Here is a 12,730-nt window from a genome sequence, read left to right on the forward strand (position 1 = left end):
GATTCCTGGAGAACAGAACCACTTCCTACATACCACCTGGATTGGGACATTTGCCTGTTCCCTTCCTGGCAATGTGGGCCCTGTGCTTGGGCCTTGCCTTGATCTCAGTGGACTTTTCTGGAAGGACTTCCATCATTACCATCTCTACACTTTAGAAGCTTGACCCATTTTGCCCCACAGATGAAGCTTTTCCTGAGGTCCTATCTAGCCCTGGACAGGATCTGTCATCTCCTTGTTCTTTGTTCTATAAGAGCCTCTATCTCCATCTATCTTGGGCTTCCTGTTGACTCCCAGTTCCACCTATTGTGTCTATGTTCTATTTTACGCCCTGCTACTAGAAATCCGAGATCATGGCTAGACTTCACCAAACTAATAACTTAGGAGCTGGAACCAGGCATGTCCTAGAAGGGCAGAAAAGTAGCTTGATAAAGATTCATATACAAAAATGTATTTTCATATTCTATGTAGTATCTAACACACAGACTAGCTATATAATTCATGGGTCATTGGGTCATACGTGAGTTGTTACTATATAGCACTTAGAACTTGGCACTTAAAAAGGACTTTAGGGTTAAACACAGGTAAAAAGATGTTTATTTACATTTATTAAACTTATGTTTCTCTTTAAATGATTCATAAAGAAGGAAGAAAACTGAAAGCAATTTATGTGATTAAATGAAAAGGATACCCTGACAAATGTTTTGAAACATGCTTTCCTAAGTTTGACCACTTTCTCATGCAGACCTGTAATATGCTGAGAAAGCCACTTGCCTTTATCTTGGATCCAAAAGGCTAAAACTTTCTGCTTTGGGGTAAGTGACCTTTTGCATCACTCCCCAAATGCCCTCTCCTTACTGCTTCAATCAGCTTGTTAAGTCTTTTGAGTTCTGTGGGTTGGAAAGAAATGTAAATGCCAAATAACAAAACCCATAAACCAACTTCAATTGCTTACAAACTAACTTGATTTTTGACTTAATCAATGGGAACAGTTATTCCCTTATGGTCAGACAGCTCTGATTGAAATATTCTGCTATTAATGTCAGTGTATTATCAGGCCATCCCTGTGAATCATTTCAATAGAAAGGGAATGTTCAATCCCAAGAGTGGCAAGGCAAATATTACTTTCATAAAAGAAAAAAAGCCAGCATTATTTCTTTGGGGTCATTGTTTGAAAGCTGAATGTTTTAATGTAATTGATCTAAGTCTAAAAAAAAAAAAAAAAAAAAAAAAAACCTCTCCCAAACAAAGCTATGGTCTTAGTCTTTACTCTTTTCAAAACACACATCAAAAGGCTGACCTTGCCTTCTCAAATGTAAGGTAAACCGGAGTGATTTGAACTCATTTTACTTTATAATATCTTGCCAACCCTCCCTTACAAACGTGCCAGGCTCTATGTCCACATCCCATGCAAGATTCTTGGCAAAATTAGCAAGAAACACAGCAGCCAGGGGGGATTATGCATAGCAAAAACAAGGGAAGACCCAGGATTCAGGGATGAGCTGGTAGGGAGGGAAGTGATAGGGGTGAGAGAGATGTTGCTGTTGGTAACATGTATCAATTCATCCTTCCCAAATTATAAAAATATTTTTTTCTTTGTGTTCAGGGAGACTGCAATTACTTCTCCCAGCCCCAAATGCAAATAGTTCTTTTCCCTTTAAGAAATGCTTTTTTGTCCTCCTTTCTGTAAGAAACTTATTCTGTTCTCAAAGACAAGTCTTCTGCAGTCTCCTCCCTTTCACCTCCATTAGGCAGAATTAATCATTCTCATTTGTGTGATCTTACAGCATTAATTTTTAAAAAGCCCTTGCCAATGACTATGGTTTATAAATTTGTCAGTCAACTATGATAGTATAAAGAAAAATTCTCACAGAACTTTACAGATCTCTTTTGAAGTTGTATCTCATTACTTAGACATCTAGGCATCTCTTTTCTCTATTATGCAGATTTATCTTTGTGATTCCAGCATGTCATATGATGTTCTACCTGTAGTAGTTGCTCACTAAAATTTGGGATACAAAAGGCAGGCAGGAAAGTAGGCTACTGAATTATCACTCCACTATATGCAGATCTCTAATGATGATGTAATTATTTCTATAGAACATTTTCAATGTTTTATGTCATGAGTAACTTTCTGTCAGTCAACTGACCTGAGATCCACAATACTCAGATATGATTTAAAATTTCATAAAATCAAGAATGCCAAGTACCTAGTATCTGTGTTCCTTGGTTTTTCAGTGAACTACTGATATTGCTTCCAAACAATGTTCACAGATCTGCTAGTTATCACTCATGCATACTATCTTTCTGTAAAAATCTAGTGGACTCCCATTGCTTATAGAGAAAAGCCCACATCTTTCAGTGTTGTTACGAGGCTCTGCCTGTACTAAACCCAGCCTTCCTTTGCATCCTCAAGGACCTCCAGAGCTCTTTCACCCTGACCCTTCTCTTAACAGACTATGTTAATGATCTGCCATGAGGGATTATTTTTAAACTTCCTCTTAGTCATCCTCATTTTCAGAAAGGAGTATCTTTCCCCTTACCTGTGTTCAGGAGGGTATTTTTCTAAGCACATTCTTGGGTTTCCGCTGCCCCTTCACTCATTCAGCCCTTTGGTATATTTGAAAAGAATCACTGGGTTTGGTCACCTCAGTCAGGTCCGTTTTCCTCTTGGCATATGCTGCCTGCAGGGAGCCTGAGATCTCCCGGGCCCTCCAGGGGCTCTGGCCTGAAGATGTGCAGCCAGGTGAGGATGTGAGGGCTCACCTGGGGTTCTGCCTAATTGTGAGGTGTCATTAAGCCCATTTGATACATAGACCTAAAGCCACATCAGTCCACTAGTCCCGGTAAGTAATCCAAATGATATTTAGGTTCAAACCAGTACTCCTTTTATTTCTCAAATTGTTTGGAAGTTGGATGAGGGAGAGGGATGCAATTCATTTTAGCCCCTCAGAGACTCCAACTCAATCTTCAAAGTCTGGTTCAAATGTTACCAGTTCCCAGGATCCTTCCCAACTCCCTCGGGTAATATTAAATTTTCATTCCTTTGTGATCCAATGTTCACTTAAAAAAACTGTCTTTTGGCAGTTATTTTATTGTGCCTTGCTTTTAATGAATGCCTTTTTCCCCCTCCCTGCTAACTTATGAGCTCCTTCTGAGGGACATTCCCCACGTCTCTTGGGTAACATGCTGGTTCCCATAGTGCCTTACCCTGAGAAGGTAGTTCAAACAAATGCTTGTGAGATAAAATAAGAACTGTACAATGTTTAGGAGTACGTACTTTGGGAACAGTATAGCCAAAGTGAAAGGAATAAATTGATAGTTACAAAAGGACTGACTGGCATACCTCAGTAATTGCTGCTATGTCCTGTTGAAAATGGAGGTGACAACCATTTAGGTCGCTCTGTGGCACCCTTTTACTTACCTTAACTACTGGGCCTAAGCAGTAGTCTGGGACCTAGAGAAGAACATGTTGAAAGACTTGGTTGGGAGGGGGTGTTTCTATTTCACTTGTCCATTTGGATTATATCCAAAAAAACCCAATTCTTAGGGACTGGAATAGCCAATTTCAGTTCAGCTGTCCTACTCTTTTAAATTGAAGCTGTGCAATTTCTCAGAAATGGACCTGGTTAGAAGAACAAAGTGTCTCAGCCACTGGGGAGACAGACATAAACAAAGGTTTACATTCTTCCCCCTTGCTAGAAGGACGCCCGTGAAGCTATTATTTCCTCTGGTTGAAATGAATAGGATCTATGAGACTGAAATAAAAACCAAATTCTGATCCCACTGAGGCGATTGATCTGTTTTAGTAGCTAAAGTACACTAGGTCGGGGATGACCTTCGTTCACTTCCAAGGTTATTAAAATAACAACTGCTGTTATTATACATGAGACTAAGGAAAGGGACATTGATTATTTTAGATCAATTATTTGGCTGGCTGTGGATGCCATATTGTGGGTTTAATCTCTGATCCAAGTTAAAAAAAAAGTGATGAATTGTTTGTATTTTATTATTTGGGCATCTTTTCCAAAATTTAAGTTGTAATGTCAGATCTGATCAAATCTTTACTGTGATTAAATCCTCAGAAATAAGGGTGATAAGGTGATGACAATGTTTCATATTTCTGTGTGTGTGTGTGTGTGTGTGTGTGTGTGTGTTTCTCCATTAGTGTGACATATCTAGCTCATGTCCTTTTCTGTTGTTCTCATCTGTATGGGGAATTCATTCAATAAATGATTATATGGCTATTCTCTCTCGCGCGCGCTCTCACGCGCATGCTAGGGAAGTTCTCTACCACTGAGCTACATCCTCCACATCTATTGTCTATTTCTTATTTTTATTTGTTTTAATTAGTTATATATGACAGTAGAATACATTTATGCACTTTGATATATCATACATAAATGGGATATAATTTCATTTTTCTGAGTGTACATGTTGCAGAATCATATTGGTCATGCAGTCACATGTATCCATACAGTAATGATATCTGTTTCATTCTACTATCTTTCCTATCCCACATCCCCTCCCCTCTCCTCCCATCACTTTCCTCTACCTAACCTAAGGTAACACTATTCTTCCCTAGTGTCCCCTGCCTTATTGTAAATTAGCATCTGCATATTAGAGAAAACATTTGGCCTTTGGTTTTGTGGGATTGGCTTATTTCGCTTAGTACGATATTCTCCAACTCTAATAATTTACTGGCAAATGCCATAATTTCACTCTTCTTTAAAGCTCAGTAATACACCATTGTGTATATATACCACATTTTCTTTATCCATTCATCTACTGAAGGATACCTAGGTTGGTTCCATCCTTGGTCTAGCTATTGTGAATTGAGCTGCTGTAAACATTGATGTGGCGGCATCACTATAGTATGCTGATTTTAAGTCCTTTGGATATAAACCAAGGATTGGCTAAAACTACTACAAGTTCTTCACTGAAGGGGATTTAGCTTTCTTCCTTTGCCTCCAGGGACCAGTGATCTGGGTGAAGATCTTTGGGACTTGAGGTGGGTAGGCAAATACATTTGCCCCTCACAGTAAGCCACATAAAAATGTCATCACTAATAAAAATGATACTTTAATTTCCATCTACCTGACTGCAGTGGCTCTTAGTCAATTTGATTCTTGTCAAGAATGGGGTATAGTGTATTGGGCCTCCTCAAATTTCAACACTGTGGAGTGCAATTCTGCTGTTTCTGTTTCTACCATTTACTTTGCAATAGCATCTAACGAACTTGAGCTTCCGGTTCTACTTTGGGAATCTGGACTTATTTTTTAAGTGAAAATATGACTTTCTCTGAAAGGAAAAATTAAAATGTCATTATAGTTTTTATAAAGAAACTGGCAACATGTTAAAAAAAACAAATTACAAATGGAATAAAAACAAGGTTGCTTGTGAATTTCTGGGTTGCAGTGAATAATTAAAAATGTAGTGACTTGCCTTGGGACAATTGATTAAAGGCAGTCTCTCTTTCCCTAAGAGAAGGGGCAGTCAATGAGCACCTACCAAGTGTCAGATATTCAGCCAGGCAGGTAGTCTATGCTTTCTCAGTCTGCTCAACAATCTTATAATAGAGATACTATTATTCCTATTTTACAGTTAAGGAAAATGAGGGGTAAGGAATAAACTGCAAAATTCACACAACCCATAATTGTCTGAATTGAGTTTCAAGCAGAGATGTGCTAGGAATTCTAGTCTGTGCTCTATTCATTTGGTTTTATGCACTAAGGGGACAATATCACACTTATCATATCTTCAGGACACCTTTGTGGAGGGGTCATCATTGGTAATTACTCTGATATGACAGGTATGAACTTGAGCTATTTAATTCAAACCAGACAGAGTATGTATGGTCACTCTATTTCACTCATATCATAAGGTCTCAAACTCATTTCTGGTAGCTTTTAAAACTCAGATATTTTAAAAAACAGGCCTGTGTTTGTTCACTGTTCCCTGTTGCATCACTTCCTGGCTTAAAAATGTCAACACTCCCCACTTTGGGGTTTCTAGCTGCATCTAAACCACAGCTGTTCATTATCAGAGCGATTCCTTTTTCCAGACACAGGGAGGCATGGAGCTCCAGGGAAGGAGTAGATCATTAAGCAAAGGAAAAGAGCAACAATACAGCAGCACCTGGCATATCCTATATGGGGACAAATACCAAGGGAAACTTTTTTCTCATGTTCTAGCATATCCTTGATGGTGCTGAAAATAAACCCTGCTACTTTTTTCTTGGAAATAAATGCCTCATTACATTATAGCACATAAATGCATCCAGTGCATGATGATGAGGAATTGGGAGACAGTTATGACCCAGAGGCATGCAATGGGTATTTTGGGTCTTTAATCACTGGAGTATTTAACCTCATTATCTCACTCTGTCATGTCTGTGTGAAACAGCTACTTGGCTTTTCCCCACTGCTGGCACCAAATAACCATTTAACTCCAATAATAACTGCCAATACCATTGTCTACAAAGTGGGCTATCCTAAGGTTACCAATAAGAAAGTAGCACTATAAGGGATATTCTTAAAATGCCAATTCTAGTACGCAAAAAGGAGTTTACCCATTGAAAATTATTCTAGCAAGGGGTGGGTAGAAATCACCATTTCAAATCATGGGCTCTTCTTCTCAGTGTTTGCTCTACAACAATGGCTCTCGGTTTTAGCTTGCCGATGAATCACCTAAAAGAGCTATTAAATTGCACACTGCTGGGCTCCATTCCCACAGCTTCTGATTGGTAGGTGTAGAGGGAGATCTGAATGTTTATATTTCAAAGGAATTTTCAGGTGATTTCACTGGACCACACTTTGAGAATGAGCGCCCTGATATAAAACTGTAGGGAGAGAGTTTTTGCCTGTTTTTATTTTTTTAAAATTGGTGTGGCCTGAGAACAAATAAAGTCCATGGAGTGGGATTGAAACATTCACGAACAACAGGTTTTCAGCAGTCTATTTTAAGGTCTAAAGGAGGCATCAGCAAACTTTTTTTGTAAGAGGCCAGATGAGTAAATATTTTCAGCTTTGCAGGCCAGATGGACTCTTGCAACCATTCAATTCTGTAGTTAGAGCACAAAAGCATCCAGAGACAGACCCTACATTAGGAATTAACATGGCTACACTGAAATAAAGCTTTATATTTAAAAAAAAAGGTGGTACCCTAGATTTCGCTTATGGGCTATGGTATGTCCACCCCATTCCTGGGCTTAACTAATGTGGTAAATAAATGATTCATAGAAGGCCACATCTGTTTGTTTGTTAACCCTGCATGTGTTTGTGATCCATGAGATACTGTCCAAGTTGAAAATTTGATCTTGTAAACCAAGAATTGATAGACAACTTACTTGTATGTTATTGAGATATTGCCCTTATTGGAAGATAATCATTCTTGCAATTCAGCCCCTAAACCCAGCTATCTGGGAATATTTAAATTAAATATGCTAACATTTTACCCTATTTCAGTAGGGGCTTCACAGTACTGGGGAAAATTGCCTGCATATGTATTTAGTACACTCTCTACCTAGTGCTTTACCTAGAAATAGAGAATATACTTAATTTTTATTTTCTAGGAAAATTTATTGAGCTACTAAACGGATCTTGTTTGCCATTGGTTTTCCCTCTCTTCATTTCAAAAGAGGCCACTGGGAGTGTCTTGTCTTAGGCAAGGGTTGTGGTGCTGTCTAGAGCTACTACAAAGCAGTAGTGGTAATGAGCTCTTCATTACCACCACCACTACCACAACCCCAAAGCTCACTAATGTCCTGAAGGGGAAGAAGAGAAAAGCAAGTGTCATTGGTACTGGGATTGAATTCAGGGGCACTCTAACACTGAGTGACACCCCCAGCCCTTTTTATTTTTTAATAAGAGATGGGGTCTAGCCAAGCTGCTGAGACTAGCCTCAAACTTATAATCTCCTGCCTCAGCCGTCTTAGTCACTGGGATGACAGGTGTGTACCACCACCAAATCTGGCAGTTTCTTTGATGGAGAAAGGTGGGAGTAGGTGAGATAGGGGAAAAATCCAAAAAGAGACTTAACAACATTCCTGATGGTTTCAGTTGGCCATTCTTTCCTCTTGCAAATATGCTTGTTCCTGGATATACAGACAGTTGCCCTCTTAGTTTTTCTCTTACCTGACTAGCTGCTCTTTCATCTCTTTTTCCTGATTCCTACTCATCTACCCAACCTGTGATGCTAAGACTGTCCCAAGACTCAGTTCTTGGCCCTCTTGGCCCTTCTTGTCTTCCCTACAAGTCTACTTAAAATTGCAGCCCCTTCCTTGCACCCCTTTTTCTACATTCCCTGCTTCATTTCTCTTGTCATTATCCAATACACTATATATTTTGATTTCATCTGACATCCTTATTTTCTATGTCCTTTTCTCCAATGTGTAAGCTCCATGAGGGTGGAAATGACCCCAGGATCCCATTTGAGAGTGACTACTGAGAAGTACATGGTGGGATGCTGAACTGAGGCTGCTGAGCCTTGGGGGTCAGCGGCAGCAAAAAAGTCCCACTGGTTTTACTTGGTATGAGCACCAAAGGCACACAGCTTGGAGAGATCAAGAGGACTTGGACTCTATCAATCAGTGGTAACCTTGGCTGAGGGAAGATGTCCTTCCCAATTGCCCAAGAGCTCTGTAGGAATGAAGGAGAGCAAAAGGGTGTGGGTGTATGGGGGTGGAGGGCTATAGTTTGGATCTTCAGTATCCCCAAACATCTGTGTGTTTGGGGATAGTGAGGTCGTTAGGTCACTTGAGGTCCTTGAAGGGGACTGTGGGATCCCCAATCTCTTTCTCATCCTCTTTCACTTCCTGGTAATGAGATGAGTAGTTTTGCTCTGCCACATGGTCACACTATGATAGACTGCCTCACCACAGGACCCCAATCATAGACTGGAACCTCTAAAGCTATGAGCTAAATAAAATTTTTCTTCTTATAAATTGATCATCCCAGGGATTTGTTGTAGTGATGGAAAATGGATTAACATGGAGGGAGTAGGGGGAGAAACCTAATAAAGATTAGATTGAATTTACCGAAACCTGGATGGAAAGGGTCCTGGAGTTAGATGTATTTGAATTAAGGAAAACATTTATTGTGTGACATTTATTTCCTACATATCTAAGTTGAGGAGGAATAATTTATACCTGCTACAACAGTTCTTGACTAATGAGAACAAATACATGAATAGAACAAACAAATCTTGCTCCATGCATGTATGCCAAGAAAACAGAACCTGAGATTAGAAACACAAGGGTGAACTTTCTCCTCCTCCCTAAACTCTTCATGTGGGTTTGCCATGTTCAATTTGCTGCTTGCTTCCCAATCTCCACCAGGATTCATAATGAATCATAATAAATCCTAATATGCAGTAGAATCAATATGTGCCCCCTGTGTGGTTCTGGGTAGGAGAAATGCTGCTAATGAGGGTGGGTTCAGCTCCAATTTGGTTGATGACCGGAGGAGCTGACTCCAGTCCTCGCCTCCCTGCGTTGGCAGAGACACACACCCATTTCTTTCCCTCTCCCTCCTTCCAGCAGAGATTGCCCACAGAACCCCATGTGGATCCAGAGGTGCCAAGGCTTTTTAGAGTCCCTGATTCCTCAGCCTGTGCTTTAAGACTTGAGTGTTTGCCTTGCCTGCTGGGTTGTGGCATGCAGAACCTGGCATAGCTTTTGAAATCTGGCCTCGAGTGCAGAATAGGGACAGCCTGTTCAGTGAGGGGAAGGGCTCCTTATTTGTTGTAGCTATGGGTGGCATAAGAGGAAAAAAAATCTGTTAGTTGGGCCATTATTAGGGCATAAACTTCCTATTTTCTTTTTGTCAGTTTTCCCCCTCAGGGCTCAAGGATATTGAGCTGAGGTTCAAGGTTAAAAGAATAAAATGATGGCAGCTTGATTAGTGACAAGCAGGAACATTATTTCTCATCATTCCTCAAGTCTATTTGAATTACATTCATTTTTACATCCATGAGTTTCAAGGGCTTGAAATGCTCCAAACACTTTGAAGGGATCAACAAATTATTATAAAATCCTTGGGAAGGGACTTTGAAGGTCCTATATAAATTCCTTGGCCTTAGCCATTCTTAAGCAAATTAAAAATCTCAGCCCACTTTTCTTCTAGATCCCCAGGGAATGAGATACCATATCTTCTCTAAATATATCTCACTGTAAAATTGTTCATTATGGCAGAAAAGTTCTCAGCACAAGTTTTCCCATTTATTTTATGTTTTTCTAACTTTCTAAAGTGAGTATGCATTTCTACCCAATAGATTGATCAAAATCTAGATTGAAAAGCAGCCACTGGCAATGATCACTTTGAATAAGTGGGGAAAAGTCAATAGTTATCTTATTCCATTTAGGTGGAAATACTTGAAGCCATGATGGCATCAGATTCTACAAAAAAAAATTCTTAGACTCTCATAAGATGGATATGATTTATCAACAATCATAGGAACACAGTTAAAATTTCCCAGACTAAATGCTTTCATGCCTAATAAATAGAAATATGCATGATGATGGTCTTTGCTTGTACATGTTCCCATTTATTTTTCCTCTGTGAGTCTATGTTGCTGTCATTTTGTCCTTCTTTTCTAGATTTTAATATCTAAGCTCCTCTATTACATTTTTTGGTATCAAATTAGAAACCAGAACTAAAAATTGGGCTAGGAAAACCAGGTGTTAATATTTACAACAGCTCATTTATTGAGCACCTGCCGGGATGTGCCAGATGCTGTACTAAGTTTTCAGGGTGATAAAAATGGACAAGAGACATGCCCTGCTCTCTAGGAATCCACTTTCTACATGTGATGGGGGACAGAGCAAGAAGATGGGCAGACACTCTTATTACTGAAAGAAGCAATGCCATGACAGAGTGACATAGGAACACAGCAGAAGGGGTGAATGTGGGTCTATTAAAATCAGAGGAAGTGAGGGATTGGGATGGGCAAAGAAGAAATTTTTGATCTGAGACTCAGGAGTATAGGTTTTGACCAGACAGGTAGGAATGGGAGAGGATAAAATTTTAGCAAATATCAAAAAGGAATAGAAATACATCTAATGGATTGAGTTATTTAAGAAAAATTACAAGTATTTTGGAATGGGTGGGACAGAAGGTCCACATGATATTATGGTGAATAAGAAGCTAGAAAAAAAATGAAAAATATGGAAGGATTTTCAGTTAGCAATGAAACAAGAATGAGATTGGATCCCTTCAGGAAAGTCTCTGAATCTGATGAACAACAGTAATTTTTATGACCTTGAGATTAAAAATGCCAGTTAACATTTGCAACCTAAATCATTCTATCTGCAAAGAGATCTCAAAGTTCTTCCCTGCAGGTAAAAGTGTCTACAACATCGGATGAGAATGGTAGAGAGTTTCCCCTGTTCAGACTTATTTGTTTATAAGAATTGTCTCAGTCCCTGAATAATTCCGACGTGGAAAATTTTTTCCTGAAAAAGAGAGAATGCCCAGATTGCATAGGAAGAGAGTCAGATGAACAAGATAGGCAGACTCCATGAAACTGTTTTTATTAAAAATTGTTCTGTTCCTCAGAGTGATTTTGACTTTGTTATCTTGATAAAGTGGCTTCTCATTAATGAGCATTTTAAGATACACAGCTGACCTGAGTCAAGTCATTCCAATAAATGAAGACAAGGCAAGGTTTAGATTGTTTTCTTCATCAAATTATTCTCTAGAGGGTCAACCTTCTAAACGGCAGAGAAAATATTGAACAACATTGTCAGTTGAGAGCATCTGAAAAATGGCAAGTCTTCACAGTCTTGTGCAAAATGATCATGAATTGGTATCTGCAATTTGATATTTGGTCTTGATTGGTCGAGGCAGTAGAAAGTCTGCATGATTGGGCTGAACAGATGAGAGCATCCACAGAAGACAGTAAGATGTCGATAGACACATAGCCTGCTCAGAGAAATATTAATTTTCTATTCAGGTCACATGGTTTGAAGTTTCGTGGTTAGTCTGTCACTTGTTCCCACTTCCCAAGATCCCTGGATAAAATTCTACAATGAATTTAACATAGAGTTGTTATCCCTCTCATGGGACAGTCATGGGCTCAATGATGGAAAGTATCATGTTATGGTTATCCCAATGCATTGGATGATGGTGCAATGATCAAAAAAAGATGCCAGTGATGACAATTGAACGTCCCTTTGCCTTCCCAGCCTCCTTCATATATTCTCAGGCATAGGATGACAAAGGGAAGTCCACGAGTCACATGAAGAAAGACTGTAGCCATGAGGACACGATCAGGAGCTCCGACCGCCTGCACCCCAACCGATCACCTCACCCACTTTGTCCTCATATTGTTCTACTCCATCTTCTTCCCAAAGTCCTGCTTGATGTCTCCTTTCGACCAAACCAATGCTTGACCCATGTCTGGCACAGAGCTGCTCAACTGGTTACTGAATGAAATGATGACCATTAGGTATTCTAAGCTAACAAAATTTAAGGGGATCTTCTTGAATGAGATAATATTTTCCAATGTGGATGGAAGAAGCGAGGGTTTTGGATTCACACACATCTATTTGCCTCACTAAATGGATTTAAGACAAGGACATAATCTCTTTGAGCTGCCATCTTGTCAACTCTAAGAAAGGAAGACAGTTCCTACTTGAAAGGTTTTTGAATGTTTTAAAAGAGACAGCATGTATAAAAGTGCCTTAAATGCTTCCTTCCTCTGGTAATATCCTAGCAGTGCTGCCAAGCTCTCC

At 39.5% G+C, this 12,730-nt stretch overlaps 1 protein-coding gene across 22 annotated transcripts in view; it reads right to left on the reverse strand.

The window, feature by feature from the left end:
• Trpm3 (transient receptor potential cation channel subfamily M member 3) overlaps positions 1–12,730 on the reverse strand; it is a 788,425-nt gene that overhangs the window by 207,651 nt on the left and 568,044 nt on the right. The gene's annotated exons all lie outside the window — the stretch shown is intronic.

This window comes from Callospermophilus lateralis, chromosome 2 (genome assembly GCF_048772815.1).
Source record: "Callospermophilus lateralis isolate mCalLat2 chromosome 2, mCalLat2.hap1, whole genome shotgun sequence".
Classification (NCBI taxonomy): Eukaryota; Metazoa; Chordata; class Mammalia; order Rodentia; family Sciuridae; genus Callospermophilus; species Callospermophilus lateralis.